General features: G+C 46.7%; 1 long non-coding RNA gene across 1 annotated transcript in view; it reads right to left on the reverse strand.

Annotated features, from left to right (window-relative positions):
• Nucleotides 1–4,683: 4,683 nt before the first annotated feature.
• The window catches only part of LOC146833868 (uncharacterized), a 108,988-nt gene continuing 89,062 nt past the window's right edge, over nt 4,684–24,609 (reverse strand). Inside the window, exon 5 of the long non-coding RNA XR_014960282.1 lies at nt 4,684–4,738. This is a non-coding gene — a long non-coding RNA (uncharacterized LOC146833868). The remainder of the gene's footprint in view (nt 4,739–24,609) is intronic.

Here is a 24,609-nt window from a genome sequence, read left to right on the forward strand (position 1 = left end):
TGTGTCTTCTGTGTTTATTATTAATATAGTGAGCGTGTTGCTTGAGATCTCATGTCTTGAGTAGGGAGAGTTCTTGAATGCTGTGAGAATGGTGGGTGAATGAACAAGTTACTTAACTTCAGTATGATTACTCATGACCTCCCTTCCTGCCCATATCAGGTTTTTGGCAGGTTTTTATTTTTGTGTTTTGCCTTCTTATGTCTTTCTCTTCGGGGTGTGTGAAATCAATGGAACTGATGTCATTGGTGCATAGCAGCTACTGATGGAGGTCAGCACACCGCTTCTAGTGAGGGCGCAAGATGGCGTTAATGACATCATAGTGACTCCTGAGGATGGTGTTCAAGTAAGTGGTATGGAGGACTTTTATAATCATTAGAAGTATGTGTGTCAAAAGCTATGGTGTGAGCTCTTGGCTGGACATGTAAGCAGTATCTTATCTCATAAGAAGACACTTAGGAAAAAACAGAAGCATCATGTGAACATCCTGGTGAAGTTAGTTTCTATGACTTGCCTTGGCGAAATAGATGGGAAAACAAATATACCTCAAACAACTAGGCCCATAGAAGCCAAAGACAAATAAATCACAATGGCCCTTCAAGAGAAAGCTCCTAGCGAGGCCTTAGCAGAGTTATCCTTCGGGTTACACCAATATTGGTGCCCACTGGGACAGCAGATACCCCTGGGGTAGAGCAGCACTCATTAACAACTAACACAGCATAGATAACCCTCAGGTTACTTTTGCATGATTGCTTCTGTCCCAACAACCAAACGGTTTCATTTTGTGCAATGACCCAATTAAACATCATAAACGCTTTTTGCGGTAGAGACTGTCTAATGTCAGATTCCTCACCTTAGAATATTCCCAGGTGTCAGACTGAATCTGGACAATTTTGAGCAGTACCTCTGCACACTGGCAGGAGGTGTCGGTGGCTCTCTGTCGTCATCCACATCAGAAGTTACGTGCGTGGTTCTTGTATAGACGCAACTTTGGAGTGATGACAACAGTTCCTTTGTTACTATTTCTGCAACAGAAACATGCAGCCACCTCAGATCAATTTTTGACGAAATCTTCTATGTGAAGAGCCAGTTCACAGAACAGGAAGGATGGGAGGGTCAATGAGGAATCTGAGTTTAGATAGTGTCTCTGTCAGAAAAAGTGCTACTGAAGGTAAGTAACATCTAATCGCAGATTCCTCACTTTAGACTAGATACCATATCAATACCTTCCCGGAGGTGGGTCTGCCAACTGGCTTAAACAAAAAAGCCTTGGAGGATCGAACAGGCCATGTGCCTGCCTCGAAGAACCTGACTGTCCAGGCAGTAGTATTTTGTGAATGTACAGAGATTCGCATGTAGTAGCCTGACAGATGTCCTGAACAGTGCCTTCTTGACTAAATTGGAATGAACCCACAGGCCTTCAGGAGGCTGTTTCTTAGCTAGTGCGTGGCAGATTTTGATGCCGAGGACAACCAATCAACCGGTGGTTCATTTCTGTATCACTTTGCTTTTTTTCAGTCAAGCAAACCCAATGAAGAGCTGAACATCCACCCTGTTTTGATTGGGGCGATCGAAGCAAAAGGAGAGGGCTCCTTTTGGGTCCAAACGATGGAATCTCTCCAGATCAGGTAGAGTCAAAAATGTTGGCAGCATAATATTTGGCAGACATGGAAAGGGGTGCCCACCTTTGGCAGAAAAAGCACGAGTCTAAACAACTAATTTATCTGGGTTAAAGGTGGTGTATGGAGGGTTGATAGAAAGAGCTTGAAGCTTTCTCACCCTCCCAGCCAATGTAATCACCACTAAGAAGAATCTCTTTAGCATCAAATGTCTAAGAGGGCAGCTGTGCATGTGTTTTGAATGGAGAACACATAAATATGTTAAGACCAAATTAACCGTCCCACTGGGGCATAACAATAGGGGTAAGTAGGAACAGATGCTGTATGCCCTTAAGAAAATGTGTCACAACCACTGACAACAGCAGAGAGGGCTGATCCGGCAACAGCAATAAAGCTGAAATGGAAGAGAGATAACCTTCAATAGTGCCCAGGGCAAGGCCCTGCTCAGCTAAAGACAACACAAACAACAGCACCTCCGACAGAGAGGCAGAAAGTGAATCAACTAGTCGTGAGGAGCCCCAAGCCAGAAGCCTGTCCCAATGGCAGGCGTATATGGTTTTTATTGAGGGTCACTTAGCTGCTAGAAAAACATCACAGATCTTGGAAGGAAGATTGAAAACACTCAGCTGTCATTGCTCAGTTTACAAGCATAAAGTTGGAGGTTGCGCATGTTCAGGTTCAAGACTCTGCCCTGCTGCTGCGACAGGAGATCCTCCAAGAGAGCAGCCTGTTCAGAGAACACATGCTCATGCCCACACCCTCCGAGCCCAGTCCAGAGCCACTAGGATTGCTTGGGTCCAGTCGATTCTGATCCTCTTGAGAACTCAGGCAGAAGCGGTATCAGTGAAAAGACGTGCAGGAGTCCCAAACTCCATTCTAAATGGAATGCATCTCCGAGGAAGAGCCATTTTGGAAACTCCATTGCGTAGAAGTGCTAACAGCTGTGCATTCTCAGCAGTGATGAATAGATCAAGGCAAGGTTCTTCCAATTTGGGGAAGAGCCCTTGCCTCACCCCCGGGTGCAGATGCCAATCGTAATTCACAAGATGTCGAAGGCTAAATTTGCCCGCCGTGTCATTCAGATATCTCATCAGGTGCTGTAAAAGATAGAAAATGTCCTGGCCTTCCAGCCATATCCAGAGGTGCAGGGTCTCCTGGCACAGGGTTCATGATCCCACCCTTTCCTGCTTGTTGAACTACCAGAAGGTGGTGTTGTCCGTGAACACCTGGACCAACCTTTCCTTGATAGATGGTTGCTTGGAAGGCTTCCAACACCAAGCCGGTGGTCCTCAGCTCCAGAAGGCTGATGTGGAGCCATGCCTTCATCTGAGACCAGAGTCCTCTGATATCTACCTTCCAAGATGGCTGCACCATCCTAGAAGTGATGCATCGGTCACCACTGTAAACTCAGGGTGGGGAAGAGAGAGGAGTCTGCTGCTATCCTAATCATGGTCCAGCAACAACCACTGCAGGAGTCAGCCAATCTGTGTATGGTGGCAACGGTGGCGTGGTCCCCAGAAACAGCAAAGCGTAACCCCTTGAATAATGTAAAGCACCAACTTGTCTGATGTTATTGTTTTCCATTGTGGCAGGTGGTGCCTGATCCTGCCACCAAAAGGGTGACTGTGGAATGCTAAAGGGTTATGAAGGCTGAGGTAACTGGAAGGGTGGTGGGATTGTGCAGCACAGTGGCTTTGAGTCCCATTTCCTCTGTGGGACTGTGGGGAACTTCAACTACAGCCACAAAAGGGCTTGGATGCCTGTTGGTATTAGGGGTACTGTTGAAATTGTGGAAGCAGCTGGGACCCCCGACCGTTGCCACAGAATGGCACCGTCTCGGCGATTGTCAAGACAATGGTTTTTGCATCGTCGAGTGGTGTCAGTGACATCGGAAGTGGTGTTGGGTGGGCTTGCTACAGCGTTCATCTCGGCTTCGAGGCCGGAGTAAGTCCAAATGGAGGGGATCAGGAGAGCCAAGTTAGTGAGGTCAAGAGGGGGAAGCTGAAGAAGGCTTCAGCTCTTTCTTTTTGATGCCTCTTGATGTACCTGACTTCGATGGAGACGACTTCGACTTTGAAGACAAAACATTGCGAGACAGTCTCTGTTCCCGAGCAGGACAACTCCCTCGGGATCGGTACAGGGACTGACGCAGAGCATTTTTGTGTTGCACTATTAGGAACCTAATCGGCCCGTCCTGAATCGCCTTCGGGTGCACTACCAACAGTTGGCGCAGGCCCTGGAGTCATGCTTCCAATCCATACACAAGTGAGGATCAGACAAAGGCATCTGCCTGTGACATTCCCGCATGCTTGTTTGAGGACATGTCCCTTGCACACTGTGTGCAATAGCTCAAAAAAGGTCTAAAACATTTGTAAAAAAGCGATCAAGGTGGCTCTCCAGATCTGGAACAGATGTCAGCGGGTTTGCGTGGCACCTATGTAGGCACCGTGCATGTCACTTCCGATGCGAAAGATGTCGTTCCGGAGCCGCCAATGCCATCCACCAACAGGCAGAGGTGCTCCTCAAGATTTTACGGGTCCAGTCTGATGTCTGTGGAATATTCTGAGGTGAGGAATTTGTGGTTAGAAGTCTCAATCAAAATCTTTATGCTTGTTTTATTGTTTCAAGGCCCAAATGGAAAATATGGAAATGAAATAGAAATGAAGCTTGCAGTTTTAGTACATGATGCATGCATCCACATATTGGACACAGGGTCCAGATTCACTCTCCCCATGTTACTACACATCAGAACCATTTTATCATTTAAAAAAAGCAATGTTCGGGATTATTTAAACTAGGACAACTTCTTAAAATCACATTTTGTCATGTTTCATGTAAGAATGCACCTCGTCCCATTTCTGGTTCTCAGGGTGGCCTCATTGCAAACCAACACACAAAGTGAAAACATTTGTTTTTTAAAGGGATCCACTTACTAAAACTGTCCCTTTCAAGACAGAAACTCTAAAGATAAACAACACTAAGACAGTAACAGCATATATGAAGTGTATCTCTGTGTGATTTTTATGTTTACATTTAGCAGCTTGAGGTTTAGGGGAGATTGTCCTTACAGGGGGTCCCGCCAGTCCAGCACTGCCTTTCTTCCCTGGTAAGCCAGATTTACCCTGTGAAAAACAATAACAAGGTTTACCTGTGATGACAAGAACATTACACCACTAGAAGCGGGAAACTATTATCTAACCCTAAGGCCCTACTGACAGGGTAGTCCCTTCCATTACTCTGTAATGTGACTGGACCTCATATTTAATATAGAGATTCACCTTTTTTGATTTAAATATTCAGTACAGGGTTTAGTCAAGGCTCAAACAAAAGAGTTACTTACCTTTGTTAAAGTTGTTTCTAGTAGATACTCTATCTACCTACAGATTCCTCATCATCCCAAATCTTTCCTTTGACTACACTAATAGCCAGATGTACGACCCTTTTAAGAGGTCGCAAACAGAAAATTGTGCCGTTTGCATCTGCTAAAAAGGAGTGTGGCATGTACAAACTCTAATTTGCGAATCGGTAACCTATTACCGACTCGCAAAATAGGGTTTGCGAGTCGCTATTAGGAAGAGGCGTGCCAAGGGATTCCCTTCCTAATAGCGAGTCACACTAGTATGTACGATTGTTTTGAAACCACAAATGCGGCCACAAAACAATCACAGTTACCACCTACTTCAAGTAGGTGGTAAGCCAGTCACAAACGGGAAGGAGTCCCCAGGGGACTCTTTCTCCTTTGTGTGGGGCACTGAATATATTTTATACGAGCAGGCAGCGGTCACAGAAACCACTGTCCACTCTTAAAAAATTAAACAGAAACATTTAATTTTTCTTTTTTAAATGCAGCCCTTTTTCCTTTAAGGAAAATGGGCTGCATTTAAAAAAAAACTGCTTTATTTAAAAAGAAGTTACAGACTTTGTGGTGTGCTGACCCCAGCAAGCCACCACCTATGTGAGTTCTGGTCATTCCTAATAGATTGCAAATTGCGACCTGCCTCAAGAATATTAATGAGGCATGTCATTTGCGACCCATTTGGGAATCACAAACAGTGTCTCAGACAGTTGTACATTCCATTTTGCGAGTCACAAATTGGAGTCACAAAACATCGCAATTTGCGACTCGCAAAATGGAATAGTCGTATATCTGGCCCCTAGATGCAGAAACTTTAAATATCTCTCACACAGGAAACAGACTTTTCAGCGCAACCGTTACAATGCATGTAATTACATCGCATGCCGTTGCAACGCAAAAGATGTGCAGCAGTGGGAAGAAGGTGTTGGATTTAACTCCAACACCTTCCCTACTGTTGCACACCGGAGTTGGAATGGAAAATTTATCTATTTCAACTTCCAGCGCTCCCACGACAGAAAGTCGGGGTAAAGTTTTGCGTTGCAACGGCATGCGTTGTAATGTCACATATTCCTCTCACACATCAGCAAGATGGTGACTTAGCTCTGTCTTCACTCCTCCCTAGCTTTCACACCATGGAGCCATTTGAGTTGCCACCTGGCATACTAACATCAGTTCCCATCTTGTTGTACCTACCCTTAGAGGCAGCTAAGAATTAACAAGGCAGAACAGAAAAGCAGCCAAAACCAAACTATAACAAGACATCCACACCTCAGAGACGTAGGGAATAACAGCCCAGAATCTGCAAGTAGACAGAGTATCCACCACAAAGATCATTACAAAAGATAAGTAACTTTTTCATCTGATAGATAGTCCTACCTGCGTATTCCTCACTTCATGAATAAATACCAATGCAGTTCTGCACAGAAGCAAGTCTAAGAAACGGTGGGTGGAAATCGTGCCACAGGGGATGTCAGTCACACTGTAATCCCCACTTAGAGGCACAGTGCGCTCAAGGTATAATCACATAAGCAGGGGCTTTCCTCACTGAAACAGTTAGTGCAGGGTAAGCACACGTGCCAAGGAGAGAGCAACCACAGCCCCAAGGTAACAGTCAGCATCCATAGTCCAACATGCACTAGAACACCACGACATAGCACCAGCAGAAAACCACCATCTCTAAGGCAGCAAGTACAGTAGAACAACAGACAAAGTAATCAAGAAGCCTGCACAAGCGCAATATTATGAGAGTTCTAAAGTAAGTATTCCCTCACATCCACCTCCAAAGAGAAGTACAAAACAGGCCACAACAGTACTCAGGGGTCAGATGCAACTACCACTAAAGGTGAAGAATGCCAGCTGGATGCAAAGCAAGAAAAGCAACTGCAGAACAGCAGAACAGCATTACAACAGAGTGTCGTCAAGTGGCTGCCAGACAAAAAAGGTCACAGCCACACCGCCCCTTGCAATTAGCCAACAGAGTAAATAGCAGCAATTACAGGGTCACCAAGCCAATGCCAATACTCTGGCATAGGACCCCAAAGACAGGAAAAGTCAAGATAGCCATGCACAAAGAAGCCTACAAGAGGTGCAACCCAGGAACTGGTGAACAAGGAGAGCACATGCAAATGGAAATGCAGCCACACAGTTAAGAACCAAAGACCAGTAAAGTAGCTCCCGATCTGAGGAGCAGCTGAGAGGAAATGTCTCCGGCACTCTCGCATATAGCACAGGAATGCATCATAACAAAAGGATAACCAAATCCCAAAGATACAAAGACACCAAAATGAACTCCAAGGCTTCCAAGAGAAGCAAGGAAAAAATATGGCAAAACAGAACACTTGCATACCCTACACATTAGAAAGCCACTATAGGGGCAAACAGCACTGGGTCGAACTTCTCACAGACCACCAAACAAAGAGGAATTGCACATCTAATCTGCCATGTGCAGCCCCACCAAATGCTAGTGTGACAGCAAACGGTCCACTGTAAAAAAAACACACACCACTATACAGAGGGGAATCATGGAGCCCAGAGTATGCTGGACACTAAAACAACAGAACACTGACTGTAATAACACACAAAGGCTACACTATGAATTATCTAAGGAACACTCTCCCCTGGTGCTCCATAGGAGGGTCCATTGGTTGTCTCCCCAAAACAATCACAGGTAAGAGAACCAGAAATGTCCAATCACTGATGCAGGCAGAAAACAGACAAGAAGGCTCATTTAAATTGAAAAAAGGGTAAAAATGAAGCATTGACAACAATAGCTCTCATCAAGCACACAGTCCATCAACAAAGACCCCTGCAGAATAAGGGGTAAAGAACTGCGTTCAACCATCATCCAAGATAGAAGAATGGCAAGTGCTCCTCTCATGGTGATCTGACTAAAATGCAGTGAAGTGAACCTTCAAAAATTGCTATCCAGGGAGTCGCGCGTACCGTGACCCAAGATGGCCGCCTGACGACGGATCTCCGCATCCCGCCGGACCTCTTATTTTTTATTTGGAGCGCCCTTCCTGACATCATGCTGCCATATTCCTGAATCTGAATATTTCCTCTTCAGAAGGGCATTGTTTCCATCCTCTATCTCCATGAAGAACTGATAGAATCCTGCAGGTGACTCTTTGCTGGTGAGCGGCCACCATTTTGTCTTTCTCCCAGCCGTCTTTTACCTCATGTTTCCTCTGATGGCGCCCTGCAATCAATTTTTTCGATATTTCCTGCGTGTTTCACACATTTTCTTTGATTGACTCTTATTCATCATTGGAGGTCTTCAATATTTCTAGAATTTGCAGTTTTTTTATGACGTAATTTTGCCCAATCTGCTATATGTTGCCAACACATTCCTGTGCCTTTCTTACCACATTAAATGGGTACATGAAGTTGAATGCTCCTGCTTCTTGTGGCACCAACAACACTACCCCTAATAAATCGTGTTACCTATCTGTGATATCGTCTCACGGGGTCTGTCGTGCTAACGCACATAATCTTATAAACATGGCATCTAAAGCACAGCTACTGTAATGATCGCGGATGTTCTGCAGGAGCGTCTGGAACGTTGGAGAAAGTCCACAGTCGTCCCCCACGTTCCTCCGACTCTATCAAACTCTAGAGTACGAAGGACCCGCTGGGGAAAACAGGGAAACAAAACAAGGATAGGTGGAGAAACACAGGCAGGTCTTGAAGGATGATTCTGGCAGCCAAGATTGCAGGAAGGTGATGGTTCTTTATAGGAAGGAATAATCGAGCCTCTCCGCTGTAACACAAAGGTAGGTAAATGAATATAACTACAGCACTACCTTGGAGTTTTCTTCACTTCATTCCCATTCACACACCTACCGGGATTAACGCCAGCCTCCTGGATTATGGCCTGCAGGAATAAGTAGGTATAACTCTGCACGACCCCCTTATGATTGGTTCCCAGAGGAGGACTCAGATACACAATGTGTAAGTCACTTTATAGGCTGAGAACAACAAAGATAAGTTTCATAAAGGATGTAAGGGTATGATTCCTCATATGCTTATACAAGGTGTAGGAAGGTCAAGTACCGTGACTCTATGTAGGTAGGTGGAAAACCTAATCCACTGCTCAATGGTCCTCGCAATAAATCACCCTCGGATGCCTGATGTGGGTCTAATAGAACATAGGGTAGGGACAAGTAGTGGAAGTACCAAGGAGGCTCTTGATGCTAGAACTGGGGTGAGAGCACCAAGTCTGACTCCAACTACTGCTCAAGACGTGGATGCGCTCCTACGGGAGGCGTAAACACAACATAATACAAGCCCGATTCAGGAAGTAGCAGGCTGACAAAAAACACGACACAACACAAGCCTGATAAGTAGGAGTAGGGTGTAACAGGCTTACATACAACATAACACAACTCTAGCCAGAGGGGTACATTCGGGAGAGGGATATCAGCAAAGGAGCAGTGCAGGCTATGAGAATCACTAACCGACAGCCACCTTCAACCTCCGAGGTACGGAGAGACGAGTGACGGGAGACCCCCGCACTGCTAAGTAATACTGAGACCTTACTTGGCAAGGCGCAACACGCTTGGTCGCTCAGATGGAAAGAGCGCCAAAGCTCGGCCGCTCGGATGGAAGGAGCGCCTCTAAGTTTCACCAACGGGAACAGTGGTAGTAATCCCGGAGCCGGGACGCGTCTGCTTCGACTCATCCGCGGCTTCGCGCTGGGAAACAGGAAGTACGAGTAACAGGAAGTCAGGCAACAACAATCAAGACGGAAACTGGGGCTCAGAGCAAGAACGCGAAGCGCCGTCTGCACGCCCTTCGTCGTTTAAATACACACTGCACCCAGGGGCCGGACCGCGGGGCATGACAGCTACCCTCATCTACCGGCAAGAGACTTCAGCAAGATCCTCCCTCTCCTCCTAAATCTGTCTCTCAGGTCTCTTTAGGCATAGTTTTGGAGGAGATTTGTGCCGTTCGATCCTTTATCGAGGAAATTAACTCTCGACTACAAACCTTGGAAAACAAATGGTCTTCTATGGAGTCCCGTCTCACTGTGGTAGAACAACACCTCAACGAGGTACAAGATTCATCTTCTAGAATCTCCTCCTTGGAGAAGGAAGTCTTGCAACAGAGAGGGGGGACAGAGGATATAGAAAATGAAAACCATCGTTATAATTTACGCATTTATGGTCTCCCTGAGGGCCTTGAAGGTGACGACCCTGTTGTGTACGTTACTTCTTTCCTGCCACAGTTTTTGGGTCTCCCTCCTTCAACCAAACTGAATCTACAACGAGCACATAGACTGGGTCCATGTTTGTCTTCTTCAGCTGCTCCATCTAAACCCCGTGGAATAATTCTTCTATTCCTGCAATTTACTGACCTTCTGCTGGTACTGAATGCTGCTAAATCCAAAAAGCAGTTATTATGGCATGGTACAAAAGTCTTTATTTCCCAGGATGTTTCATGGACAACTGCTAAACGACTGAAAGAATTCCTAACACCGTCCGGCTCTTCGTTCCTTGGGTGCAAGATATGGTTTGTTCCATCCATGCTGTTTAAGGTTACCTTCTTCAACAATACTTCCACCTTTGAAGATCCGATTGACCTCAGAAGATTTATTCATTCTCACTCAACTGCCTCAATGGAGACGGCTCTTCCTCCTTCTGGAACTTGACTAGTGTGCTCCTTTTCTTATACTGCTGTATTGAATTTGCTGTTAACGTTTATATTATTTGAACTCCATTGTTCTTCTTGTTTTTTACATGTATAATTCTTGTTTCCTTTTGCAGGTTCATTGAAGTTTACTAGGTTACTCTCTATGTTCCTGCTCTTGCTCATGTTTATTTGATGTTCTGGTGTGGTGTGTTGACCTTTGTAGGGTGTGTTGTTTCCGTTGTCCGTTGCCGCATCTCATCCTTCCCTTTTGTTCCCCGTAAGGTATATATTAAAGTCGTTGTTTTGACATGTACTGTCTCTTTTTGTTCTTATTCATTCTTCCCTTCCTTTATTTCCTCTCTTTCATATCTCTCCCCTCTTTTTTCTTTACTGACTTACTGCTTTCTTTCTTTCGGTTTCTCTTCCCATGTGACTTATTATCCCTCCCTTTTCTCTTTCTCTATCTCTTACCTCATAATTCTACTGTTGCATATATCCTTCTTTATGTATTTTTGTTGGTTTTGCATTCAGAGTTGTTTACTGGAATGTGAAAGGTTTTATTAACCCAATTAAGAGACAGAGAATACTATCCCATCTTGCTTCTTATAATCCTGATTTGGTGCTCCTACAAGAGACCCATCTTACAGAATCCGAAGCATTAAAATTGAAAAAGGTTGGGTAGGTTCAGTTTTAGATTCCCCTTAAGAAAAATGGTGTCATAAAAAGTTGATCTGTAAAGTTTTATCGCAAGAGACTGATACAGAAGGGAGATGGTTGTTAGTAAAGTTGTTGATTAATAACATTTCTTTAACTGTATTCAATGTTTATGGTCCTACCCAACCCGACTGTTCCTTTTGGCCTCTGATTACGCAGAAATGTATTCAGTTTAGAGATGATTTCTTATACTAGGAGGTGACTGCAATCAAGTTGTTGACCCATTGCTGGACCGTCAATCTCAAGTACGCTTTGTTCCTCATAAAACGCATGAATGCTTTCTTGACACTATTTACCAAACACATTTAGTTGATGCTTGGAGACTCTCCCACCCCGATGCTCTCGACTTCTCCTTTCCCTCTCCCCCTCATAACTCTCTCTCCCGTTTAGACTATATGTTTCTCTCTTAATCTTTATCTCAAAATATATTATCATCTTCTATAGAACCTATTGTTATTTCTGACCATGCCCCAATTGTAGCTGACCTTGAACTGCTCCCTCCACATCCCAGGTCCTCCCTTTGGCGTTTTAACAATTCTCTTCTCCTTGATCCGCTTTTTTCCTCCTCTTTCATTACTTTCGCTAATGAATTTTTTGACCTAAACTGTAACCCCGACTCCTCCCCCCATATATTATGGGACTCCTTTCAGGCTACAGCGAGGGGTTTCATTATAGATTTTGTCCCAAAAAAAAAAAGATATGTTTCCTCCAACAACAAAAAGCTACCCTTGCACACGTTAAAGCCCTAGAACATAAATTCTATACTTCTTCATCGGCGGATTCAGTCTTACCAGCTCTTATCCGTGCCAAATTAAATTTTAATAAAACCTCAACTGACAATGCATCTTCCATAATGCTTCTTAGCAGTGATCGATATTATGGTGGACGTAAGAAAAGTGGGTAAACTTCTAGCAAATTATCTCAAGTCCCGTAAAGACCGTACTCTAATCTATACTATTTATTCCTCAGAGGGTATTGCCCTTCACAAGGATCAGGACATTCTTAATGAAGTTATGCTATTTTCCAAGGACCTCTATACCCCGGAGTCCACCCCTCCCACCTCCCTCATTTATTCTTATCTCAACAAACTCCCAACCCCGTCTAATGATCACCTTAATCTTTCTGCTCTTGAAACAGACTTATCCCTTAATGAATTATCTAATGCTTTAAATGTTTTAAAGCAAGGGAAAACCCCCGGTCCAGATGGTTTTTCAGTTGAATTTTATTTATATTTCTCTAACTTATTACTTCCTAAACTCTTAAATCTTTTTCACTCATTTATTCTCTCCGGCAAGACAGAAGGTACTTTTCAGGAGGCCACAATTTGCCTTTTACACAAAGAAGCCGAGATTCTATGTTTTGTAAGAACTTTCGTTCAATTTCCCTAGTCAATGTAGAATATAAACTGTTTGCCAAAGTATTTGCTTTGAGACTAGACCCTCTTATGCCTCATCTGGTGGGTAAGGAACAGTGTGGCTTTGCCAAGGGTAGATTGACTTCGGACAACTCATGTCTCTTTCTTAATGTTTTGAACAAAATCCCTTCTCTTTCCACGTCCTTGGCAACCATTTCTGTTGACGCTGAAAAAGCATTTGATAGGGTCGATTGGTCCTTTTTTTTCTCCCAAAAACCTTTATTGACAAACTTACATAAACAAACTACATTCTTGCGCTGAGTCAGGGCGCTTTGTACATGAGCACTATTGAAAGTCGCAGAAAGGACCAATATCACAGCACATCATATCACGACATCATAGCAAATTTAAACCGGCGCATTTGGACAATAAGCAGTCAGTAGTGTAAGGCGCACAGGTCTCGGGGGAGAGGGGAGGGCAGGCCCCGCTGAGAAGAAAAGGGAGTAGGGAGTGGAGGCCGCTAACTAACCTACACCGGCGGCCGCCGCGGGCGGAGTGCCGGCAGGGAGCGCGGGAGAGGTAGCTGGGCCCCGGGAATAAGCAAGCAAGGAGGTAGGACACCAGGGGTCCCTAAATGTCAAGTGGGTGACATTTAGCTGGCATGAGGTCCCAAAATTCAGATAATAGTGTCTGGCAGCGCGATGCATCCTCGAAACACTGAGCAGGTTTGCGGCCCCAACACATGGCAACCCTGCGCCACGCGAGTACGAGCAGCATGGCGATTAGGCAACTGGAAGTGTCTGGGCAGAATTTAAGAAAACCGAGGAGGCAAAGGGGGGGTCGGGCTGAACCGACGAGGAAGTAATCGCTGATATAGCGGAGCAGACCTCGCGCCAGTAAGCGGAGACCCTGGGGCACAACCAGGCAAGATGTGAGAAGTCCAGCTGTCGCTGGAAATATGTCCCAGTTTGTGCAACTGGGCGGGAGTGCGATAGATATTTAAAGTGGATAAGGCTCAAGTGAAAGTTATGGGACAAGCGCCTGGTCAGGATGCAACCGTAAAGCCAGTCGGCTTGGGAGATCTCAATACCAAGGTCCAAGCCCCATGCCACACGGGCAAGATCAGTGGAAATAGGGGTGGCTGCCAACGTGAGGGCGTAAAGTTTGGTTACCAATTTCCGCAGAGAGAAAGACGAATATAGGAATTCGAGAGCGGTCATCGAGGGAGGAGGTGAAGGGAACGTGGAATGTAATGTCCTGCAGATTGCCCGGAACTGATAAAAAAAGCAGAGTATTCATGGGGCCGGAATCATCAGCAGGAAAATAGAATGTGTTTCCCAGAAAGAGATCCGCCACGGTGTTCAATCCCAAACGGGTGGCATGTTTAACCATACCGGAGGGAGGAAAGGCAGGGTGGTGGACTATCAGCATTGAATTTGCAGAGAGCATAGGGGAACCTGGAGAAGCGGCGGAGCCCTTCCCAACCCAGCGCAAGGTCTCGACCGTGTCTATTTCAGAATGTGGGAGTTTGGCCGGGGCAAACAGGGCAGTGGTGAGCAGCCACAGGGCAGCGAGAGCGCCTCAACCGCAACATGAGGCTGGAATGGAGTCGGGTGTAGCCAAAAGTGCAAATAGCTGGCCTGAGCACACATAGCATATAGTTTAAAGTCAGGAGCACCGAGACCGCCACACCGCATCGGAAGAGAGAGAATGTTGTACGCGATCCTGGGTTGCTTACCGGCCCAGATGAGAGAAATGATCAACGAGTGGACCCTGAGAAAAAAATGGGCAGTGAGAGGAACAGGAATGTTCAGGAATAAATATAATATTTTTGGGAGGACCACCATCTTGGCAATCGCAATTCGACCGGCTAGTGATAGGGGCAACCGGCTCCAGAGTGGCACCTTCGATTCAAGCCAGTCCACCGCACGCCCGAAATTGGCTCTCCAGAGCTCATCCACGTCCCTGCTCAACCAGACACCTAAATAGTGCGTGGGACCCGACGCCCACACAAAAGGGTATTCCGAGGTGAAGGGAAGAGTTGTGTCTGTGAGAGGGAAAAGGATTGACTTGTTCCAATTGACCTGTATGCCTGAGTAGCCGCCAAACCGCATAATCTCGTGTACCAAAGGACTGAGGTTTTCCTGAGGATGGCAAACATATGAAGTGATGACGTCCGCACACATGGAGACCAAGAGGGCAAAGGAGAAGCCAAGATGTGGAAGGAGAGAGAATAGGAAGGGCCACTCCAGAGTATCAAAGGCCTTGGGGGCGTCCAGCAGGGCGGCCACAGCAGGAAGCGCTGGATTGATTTGGTGGAGGACGGAGAAGATGGTTCGGAGGTTGTTAGAGACAGCGCGGCCCGGAATGAAACAGGACTGATCTGGGAGAGCAATGTGCGGCATGAGAGGGAGAAGACGCGAAGCAAGCAGTTTGGCGAATATTTTATTATCAGTGTTGATAAGGGATAGTTGTCGGTAGGAATCTCGGGGGGCTTGTCTGGTTTTAGGAGCAGAGTCAGCATAGCCTCTCGGAGCGAGGGTGGGAATTAACCACTCTCGAACGATTCGTTATACATGGCGGCCAGGTGTGGTACCAGAAGAGGAGCAAAAGTTTTGTAAAAAGCGTTGGGCAAACTATCAAAACCAGGGGCCTTAGCGCCGTGCATGCTATTTATGGCAGCCAAAATTTCCTCTTTAGAGAAGGGCTCGTCAAGATATTCTCGATCATTATTTTCAAGCCATAAGAGCCTGAGGGTATTGAAATACTGATCAAAGACCTCACGCGGGGGGGGCAGGTCCTGCAGTGTAAAGTTGCGTATAGAAATCCATGAAGCGCCTTAATTTCTTCAGGGGAGGTTGTGCGTGCGATCAGGGCTGCCATCCTGGAGTGCTGTAATGAAGGACGCAGCGCAGGGCGGACGGAGGAGGCCGGCCAATGTTTTCCTGGGACGGTCGCCCTCACCATAGCAGCGCGCTCTGGCCTCACTGCTGAGAAAAGAGAGTTCTCTATTGGCCTCCTCTGTGAATTCAGTATGTTTCTCGCGAAGACTGGCGAGTGTGGTGGGGCTGGGGTCAAGAGCATGGGAGGAGTCCAGTGATTTAATTTCGGATTCCAGTTTATTTAGAGCGGTACGGATGGAACGCAAGACCCCGGACCGTTTAGAGATACATTCGCCGCGAATTACAGCCTTGAAACCTTCCCAGAGAGTGGAGGGAGTGTCCACAGAGCCAACATTAAGCTCAAAGTAGGTAGTGATCGCGGTCTGGATCTCGTCACAGAAGACGGAGTCACGCAGCGCGTTGGGAGGGAGCCGCCAGGAGAAGGCGCGCCGAGGTGACATGGGCAGTCGGAGACACGAGTTGAACCGGCGCTTGATCTGAGAGTGTGCACACCTTGTGGTCGATGGAGGAGAGCCAGCAAAGAATGTCTGGGGAGGAGATCCACAGATCTATCCGGGACCAGCAACTCGAGTGCCAGTGATGCAGGATTTTTTAGGGAGAGGCCGGACACGAGGAGGAGGCAATCGGAGAGGGCAGCGGGTCCAATGGGATACAAACAGAGAAGACCAGACAGCACAGAAACCGAGACCCAGCACGAGCAAGAACACTCGGGAATACTGAATTTGAGCAACAGAATCCTCTCCAAACAACAAGAAAATGTTCTGAAGAAAGGACTAGGCTTTGTTCCGATGAATCGGTCAAATCTTTTTGACCTAAGAATTGAACTAGCCGAATTTTTTCGTAGACTTCGTCTGTCGGTGTTTTTCTCAGAAACAGAGGGACCTGAGGAATTGGTTGAATTTACAGACAAAAATACAGGCCTGCGGAAAAAATCCAAATTCATCCCCCCAAACCATACTATGCCACCGGCCGTACTAGCCTTCGAGAAGGCAGTAACATTGGAAATCGACCAATTAAAAGATAACAACAACCAAAGATTTAACAACTTCACATTGATTGAACGGCAGACACTGGCAGAGTTTGATAAGATGCAGGATGTCATAATCAAACCAGCAGACAAGGGAGGAGCAACGGTGATCCTACCCATTGAGATGTACAGAAATGAATGCATGAAATTACTTAATGACCCACGTAATTATTCACGATTACAAAGAGATCCAACGGGGAGTCTGAAACTGGAAATACATGAGATGGTTTCGGAAGCAGTACAAGAGGGATGGATTACTAAGGCAGAAGAAAACTTTTTACAAGAAATGGACCCTAAAACTCCATACTTTTATATCCTCCCAAAAGTACACAAAAACATACATCCACCGCCAGGCAGACCGATTGTGTCAGGCATCGGTTCGGCACTTGAACCACTCTCAAAATTCGCCGACCATTTCTTACGACCGATGGTACAAAGAATGCCCTCGTACCTAAAAGATACACAAGACATTCTATTGAAACTCCAAACTTTGAGCTTCGATCCAACCACTGATTATCTAATGACCTTAGATGTGGAAGCACTATACACCAGTATTCCTCAAGATGCTTCCCTTATAGTGATTGAAAAACTGCTGGGTCTGGAAAACTGGACATCAATAACACCAATAAACTTTGTGGTCCAGTGTGTACGATTAGCTTTAACAAGAAATTATTTTGAATTCGAAGGGGAGTATTTCCTACAAACCCATGGTACATCAATGGGTATGACCTGCGCTCCTAGCGTAGCATGCCTGTATGTGCATGATTTTGAAACACGCTTCATCTATGATGATACAAATCCGTACCAATCCAACTTGGGGGTATGGAGGAGATTCATAGATGATATCTTCATAGTCTGGAAAGGAGATGTCGACTAAGCAAAAGAATTTCTGGTTTGGCTAAATAACAGGGATGAATTCCTGAAGTTCACGATGACTCTAGAGAAAGATTCCATCACGTTTTTGGATTTAAAGATCTGGCCAGCGGAGGGGACACTAAAAACCGAAGTGTTCTATAAACCCACGGATGCCAATAACCTACTCAGATATGACAGCTTCCACCCCAGAGCCCTTCGAGATAATTTGCCAGTAGGCCAATTCCTACGACTAAGACGAAATTGCACTGAAAAAGCAAATTATGAAACTCACGCTATGAAACTAACACAGAAATTGAAGACAAAATTCTATCCAACAAAACTGATTAAACAAGCATATAAAAGGGCAAAAAACTGTAATCGAGAAGGTTTATTGGAACCAAAAAAGAAACCGGATGATAAAAAACTGGTATGTGTGACTACCTACGGAACGGATTCCAACAAAGTAAAAAACATCGTTCTACGACATTGGAGAACACTAAACTCGGGTGGTTTGAAATTGGAGAAACCACTGTTTGCATTCAAGAGAGAGAAATCAATCAAAGACTCCGTTGTTCATACCCGGCCGAAAAAGAAACAATGCAAAACAGGCCAACAGAGCACACTTTGGAACTTACCAGAGGTAGTCGGACACTTCCCTTGCGGATCATGCAGTGTATGCAGACTAACAACATCGAGCAAAACGATCGACGTTGGCTTAAGAACTCCGTGGGAACAAAGATCTTTCAGTAACTGCAACAGCCACAATGTAGTCTACTTAATCACGTGTATCTGCAATAAGGTATACATTGGTATGACTACGCGAAAAGTGAAGATCAGAATTAACGAGCACCGCAGTACATTCAGATGCGGCAAAACAATTACCAAAATGATGAGACACTTCCAAACACAGAGACATCATGAAAATGACTTCACCTGGACGGTAATTGAAAAACTACCAGATAGCTGTAATGAAAAACAACTACTGAAACTAGAACAGAGGTGGATTTATCGCTTGTCAAGTACAACATCAGGCCTTAACGAGGAAATTCCGTGGTGTTCCTTGACCTAACTTAGTCACAGAAAAAATATCCCTTGAACACTGCTAACAAGCAATCTCGAAATACGCCATCCTTACAGAAGCTGTTTAAAATCTAAAGAGAAAGGAAAGTGTGCTAACACAAAATAGCATGACGAAACAAGGAGGCAGAAGTATAAGCATTTGTACTAAAATACAGCCCCTATATGTACAAAACAAGAACCGGGGTGGAATATCAGACACGGGGGCGGACCCTGTTGTAGAGAAATAGAGAACACACGTGACTAGTGTCTAAGAGGTCGGGCAAATGAGACGATTGATCAAGACCGTCACGTTTAAACAACTTAAACAACATACTAACCAAACGATTATTATTCGCCATGGGCGGGCGGACTAGGAGGGCCCCAGCAGGTCTGTTTACAATTAACTCCCCATCACGGGCCAATAATTTACACAGCGAGTCACTCAAGTTCATTTCCAACGGCCAAATTATAGCCTCATACCCCGAAAAATTTCGTCCTGAATGGCTGCACAATGCATTGACATAATAAATTTTTTTTTTAAATAAATCTTTAAACACAGGTACTCTGATATGAGGGGGATAGAACACCATACATCGGAGCATACGGAACTACATTTCCCAGAATTCTTGTAGTTCAGCCTCATACACGGCAGATCATCAGCTGATATCACGTTCCACAACCATAGAGAATATGTCAGGGGACAGAACAGCCCGCCAATGAGTTGGGGTGATGTCTTTTAAAAGCCGAAACTACCGCATACACATCTCCGACAGCGGACGATGTGGTTGACTAGGTGAAACGGCGGTGCGGTGTCCTTGACGAAGTAAGTGAGCGCGAGGGTGCACATATTAAAATATAATGCTTTAAGTCCCGAACTATCTAATTCAAAGATAGGGACAATCCCATGGATTATGAGTGACTAACTGTTTTTCGAAAGAACTTGCCAAAGTACGCTGATTGGAAACAATAGGGGTATTCCAACATAGCAGACAGAAGAGGGGGGTGATTTCCCTAAGAAACGCATGATGCAAAGTTAAAGCAGAAACGGGTCCATTTATGCGAGTGACAATGAGCCTTCTTCCCTAGCCATAGTATGAAGGTCAGGAGTGAGAGAGGCATTGACTCTAAACAAACAGGGACAGGGAGTCCCTGAAATAATGGACATACCAATGAGGAATGTTATTCCAAATGAGTAGGGAGAGCAAAGGGCATGACTCTCTAAAAACAGACTAATAGATAGGTGAAACCTCTGAAACCACTAGCGAGGGTATATTGTTGATGGAACATAGATGGAACACTAGCATAGAAATACCATGGAAGTAATGGTCCTAAACAGCTAACTTGTAGATAATCATGGTAACAAAAGTACAGGGGCTGTAGCGTGATGACCATATAAGAAATGCCTTTATACAGTTATATACTTTTTATGCAGTGTTTGACTACAGGACAGCACCTGAACACATGAGATCCGCATGATGCTAGTAGGCATCTGACAGTAGGTGAGCGTCTTTGTGATGTACTATACTGGGTAAAAGGGATACACTCCATCCCAGCTCATTGTTGTATAAGAAATAAAAAACAACACGATAAAGAAAATTTTTGTTTAAATGTAGATCAGCAGGATCGGTGGCTAAGAGAAACTGTAGAGTCACAATCCTTTCACTTATAGATAACACCAATAGGATGTTGATCACGTTGTGTGGTGAAAAAATGTGGTGGCGATGTGGCGGTTGGTAGAATGGTTTGGAAAATGAATTACACGAAGCCCTAATTAGCGAGCACATAGACAGGTGGCACACCAACACTCCAACTATAAATCAATGACTACGAGCACGAGATGGGCTGTAGACAGGTTTGTTTTATATCCTATTAAGAAATATATGACATTGTTTGTTCTATGTCCAATAGAAAATCTACTGAAGTTGGAGAGAATATACGGACAGGTGAGTGCATTAGGCCTCACGTACGGATGGGTTGCATGTAAACACATGTACGGCTACACCGCAGGGACCTTAGAGTATAAGGAACAGAGATATATCGCCCTGACGAAGGCCCCCAGACCCGATTGGGCTACCATATGGGCCGAAACATGTTGGCACACGGTTGAGGGTATAATTGAACAGAATTAAGTTCAAAAGAACCCCAATAATAAGTTTTTAGTGATATCATGAGTGCCCAGGAATAAAGGATTCGGATAAAGGGTACACTCATAGGTATTTTTAATTTGATCTGGTTCCCTGCTTAACCAGTTGTTCATTTATCTAAGTACTCCCAGTATATCTTTGGTTGAGTCCGCCCAGAGAGTACCATCTTCTCTGGGTGTGGAGTAACTGCCTATGATGAAGCATGTCACTATTATGTGAGTGAGGCTTTTACTTCAATATCTTTGATATTCCACCTGAGAAGTAGATAGTTGAATAACATTCCAACACTTCCCTGAATCTGGTTATTCTGCCAGTTCAACAGTGGTTGCTTTTTGTGATAAAAAGTTGATTTGGGAGAACGCAACCGCGTTGTTTATTCTCTCACTCTCTGTTTGTGAAAAAAGGACGCATGTGCTGCCAAACATCATACAAGGAATTCTCAGCAAGGATGGATGCTAATAGGGAAGCAGCGCGCGGGTGTGGTGAATGGGGGCCAGAGCGATCAAGGACAGTGGATAATGTAACATTAAAGTCCCCCCCCCCCCAGAGGAGTGCAGCGGGCCAAAGGAGGAGACGTATTGCCAAACCAGCGCGAAGAAGTCCGGGTCGTCATTGTTTAGGGCCATATACTGCAGCAATTGTCAAAGGTTGGGCTCGGAGGGAGCCATGGAGAATAACGAAACGTCCCGCGGGGTCAGTAATTGCGCGGGAAGTTTGCCAAGGAAGTCCCCTGCGTATAAGGATAGAGACCCCATGAGAGTAGTTGGAATAAAAGGAGGAGTGAGACTCTCCCCAATGCCGGGAGTGGAGCCTGGCAGCAGAGGCAGGGAGCAGGTGAGTTTCCTGTAGCAGACAGATGTCCACCTTGTGCCAGAGGAGATGCGCGTGATCTAGTCGAGCCTTGCATTAAGACCAGGGCTGTTCCATGTCCAGAAAACAGTGTCTGTCATATCAGCAGATTGTGAAGGGTAGACATGCGGGGCACAGTGAATCTGGCCAGGGCCCTCACGCAGAAGCGTATGTCTGTGACGGTTGCCCGTGAAATTAAATAGCAGTGCGACCTCAATGGGGATAGGGAAAAATTACACAGGGCTAGGCACGACAGTGACAAGGCTGCAAGGGGGAGCCACAGGCACTAGGCTCAGAGGGTATGATGCTGAGTAGTGCCGTGCCCAAGAGCGAAATCGTGGGTTTGTGCGCATAGTAGTGTGGCATGACATAGCATGTCATGACATAGCAGAGCAAACACAGTTTGATGTAACAGTGCAAACTAAAGAAAAAAACAAATGCGCCTCGAAAGGAGGCAACAGATCCCAGAAAGCCACCCCCCACCCACACCAACCCCACAAACAGTTTGAGATACCGCCCGCACCCACCCCTGGGACCCACAACTAGGAGGGGAAGAGTCAATGTCCAAAATGGGAATCATCCCGCGGGGGCATGGCGTCGCTCAGCGTACACCCCTGCCGTAAAGACAGGGTGGCCAAGCCTTTAACAGTAGCAGACAACTAGGGAAGCATACATAGAAACAATCGCAGAAGGCCCAGAACACAAAGTGGACATGAAAAGGCCCAGAGGGAAAAAACTGCGTCCTTGATGGGAATTATCTCGAGGGGGTATGATGGCGTCCAGCATACACCCCTATAAGAAAAGACAGGATGGCCATGCACTTAGCGACAACAAACATCAAAAATATTCACCAAGAAGAGGGGAAACTACACATCAGAAACAAGTGAACTAGCGAACATGCCCCAAGGGCAACCTGACCCCAAGGGCCTATGTACAGATTACAGGCCTGGAGAGCAGACAATGCGAAGGATGCAAAACTGAGGCACGAAAAACAATTCAGTCATTGTCACTGCGATTACCCTCGGGAACTGCTTGGGAGTTGACAGGCGAGGAGCGGTTGGATTTGTCCAATTTTTTAGTAAACACCCGTGCTTTTCTTGGGTCCGGAAAAATGATGGTTTTGGTGCCTTGTTTAACTCGAAGCTTGGCCGGATACGTCAGGGAATAGGAAATCTTATCCTTCTGGAGGATCCATTTAGCCGGTAGAAACTCACGGTGTGCCGCCTGAACAGTGGTGGTGTAATCCGGGTAGAACGAGAGGGAGTTACCCTGATGGTGAATGTCCCCTTTTTCCCTAGCCGCCTGGAGGATGGCGTTGCGGTACCTGAAGTTTAAAATCTTTGCTATGATGGGACAGGCTGGCAGGCCAGGGGCTGGACGGGGGCCAAGGGACCGATGTGCCCACTCAACTATAAAAATCGAGGAGAGAACTTCACCAAAGAGCTCACGGACCAGCTGCTCCACATACTCCTCCATGCGAGATATATTGATGGATTTGGGCACTCCAGTAATACGAAGGTTGCTCCTCCGTGAGCATGACTCCAAATCTTTGTTCTTGTCTCGAATAATGGCTAATATCTTGTCCATGTTTAACAATTTCTGGCGGTAGTGGGTAGCAGCGTCCTCTGCGTCAGACACCCTGGACTCAACATGAAGGAGACTTGCATCGTGGGAGTCAACCCGGGCTTTTACTGTGTCAAGGCGGGCCGAGAGCTGATTCAACTGCGCCGCTATTGTGGTGACCGTGTTGACGTCTAACATGATGGCCTTCAGGTCGTCCTTATGAGATTGCGCCATGTCATATGGAGCCAAGGGGTCACCCCCATCTGCGCCGGCACCCTCCTGGCACATCTAGCGGCGCTGGTCAAAGGCGATCTTGGGCTGCTTGGGGTCGGTACGTCCCATGGCGGGAGGCCGCAAATGAGCGGGGCAGTTCGACAACTAAGATGAGGCCACCGGTGGAGGAATGAAACCGGTGTGACCGAGGCGCGGACAGCCAGCAGGGAAGAGTCGTGAGGACAGGCCCAAAGGACCGCTGCAGCAATGCCTGGGACCAGAACACAGGTGAGCTGATAGCAGTAAAGGAGGGGCCCCAAAGGGCAGTTCGTCCAGTACCGGGCGATTGCCTCAAATAACGCACCTACCGACCAGCAGCAGGAAGGGGCAGCAGGGCCTTGGCCAGGGTGGGTCAGCAGGAGCAATCTGTCGCAGGCAGCATGATTGTCAATTAAAGCCAGCACGTTACAGGGCCGCAGAGACACAGGCCAGGGGGAACCACCACACAGCAAAGACGAAAAGCACCTTGCAGGGCACAGGTGGACGGGCCCACAGGAGAAGATGCAGCCAGATGAGTCAGTCACTGGATTGGGGGCAAATGAACATCAACACAGCATTGGTGCAGCAGCAGGACCAGCAGGGGTATGAGCAGCCAGGTTAGGCAAGCACTAAGCCGAGGGCAGATAGAGTGTCAGCACCGCATTGACTCTGCAGCGGGGCCCAGCATGGGGCAAATACCAAATATGGTGGGCACCGCCACGGCCGGATCTGGAGACGTGGTGGCCCGATGCTGCATGAATCACCCTCCGTGCATCGATGACTCAGGAGGAGAGTCCGGCAGAGATCGGCGGCCGCGGGCATAAGGAGGCAGGCAGCTGAATGGGAGGCGGCAAACAGAAGCGCCGCACTAGGCAGCCTCCGAGGAACCACAGCGTCCAGCGAGCAGAGATCGCTGCATCAAGGGGGCCCAGATGCTGAGAGGGCCGGAGTGGCTGCCGCCGATCGCAGACGACGGGAGGCCGGGGGCCATAACGGGAGGGGGACAGCGCGCAGCCGGCGAGTCTCGGGGGGCGCCCGCCGCCTGCTTCGCCAGGCCCGTGGAGGGAGGCCTAAGCTACAGGCACCAAAGAGAGGAGAATGGCAGCCAGGATCGTACAGGCCGGGCGGTACAATGAATGCGCCACCAACCCGCAATAACGTGCCCCCACAGCGGCGGCACCTACCAGTTCAGCTGGTCAGGTGGTGGAGGTCCCGCATCCAGTTCAGGCCCGGTTCAAGGGTGGACTCAGGCAATCGGCTCCAGGAGGCCCGGGGAGGCTGCGCGTG

The sequence above is a fragment of the Triturus cristatus genome, chromosome 4_2, assembly GCF_964204655.1.
Source record: "Triturus cristatus chromosome 4_2, aTriCri1.1, whole genome shotgun sequence".
In the NCBI taxonomy this organism is placed as follows: domain Eukaryota; kingdom Metazoa; phylum Chordata; class Amphibia; order Caudata; family Salamandridae; genus Triturus; species Triturus cristatus.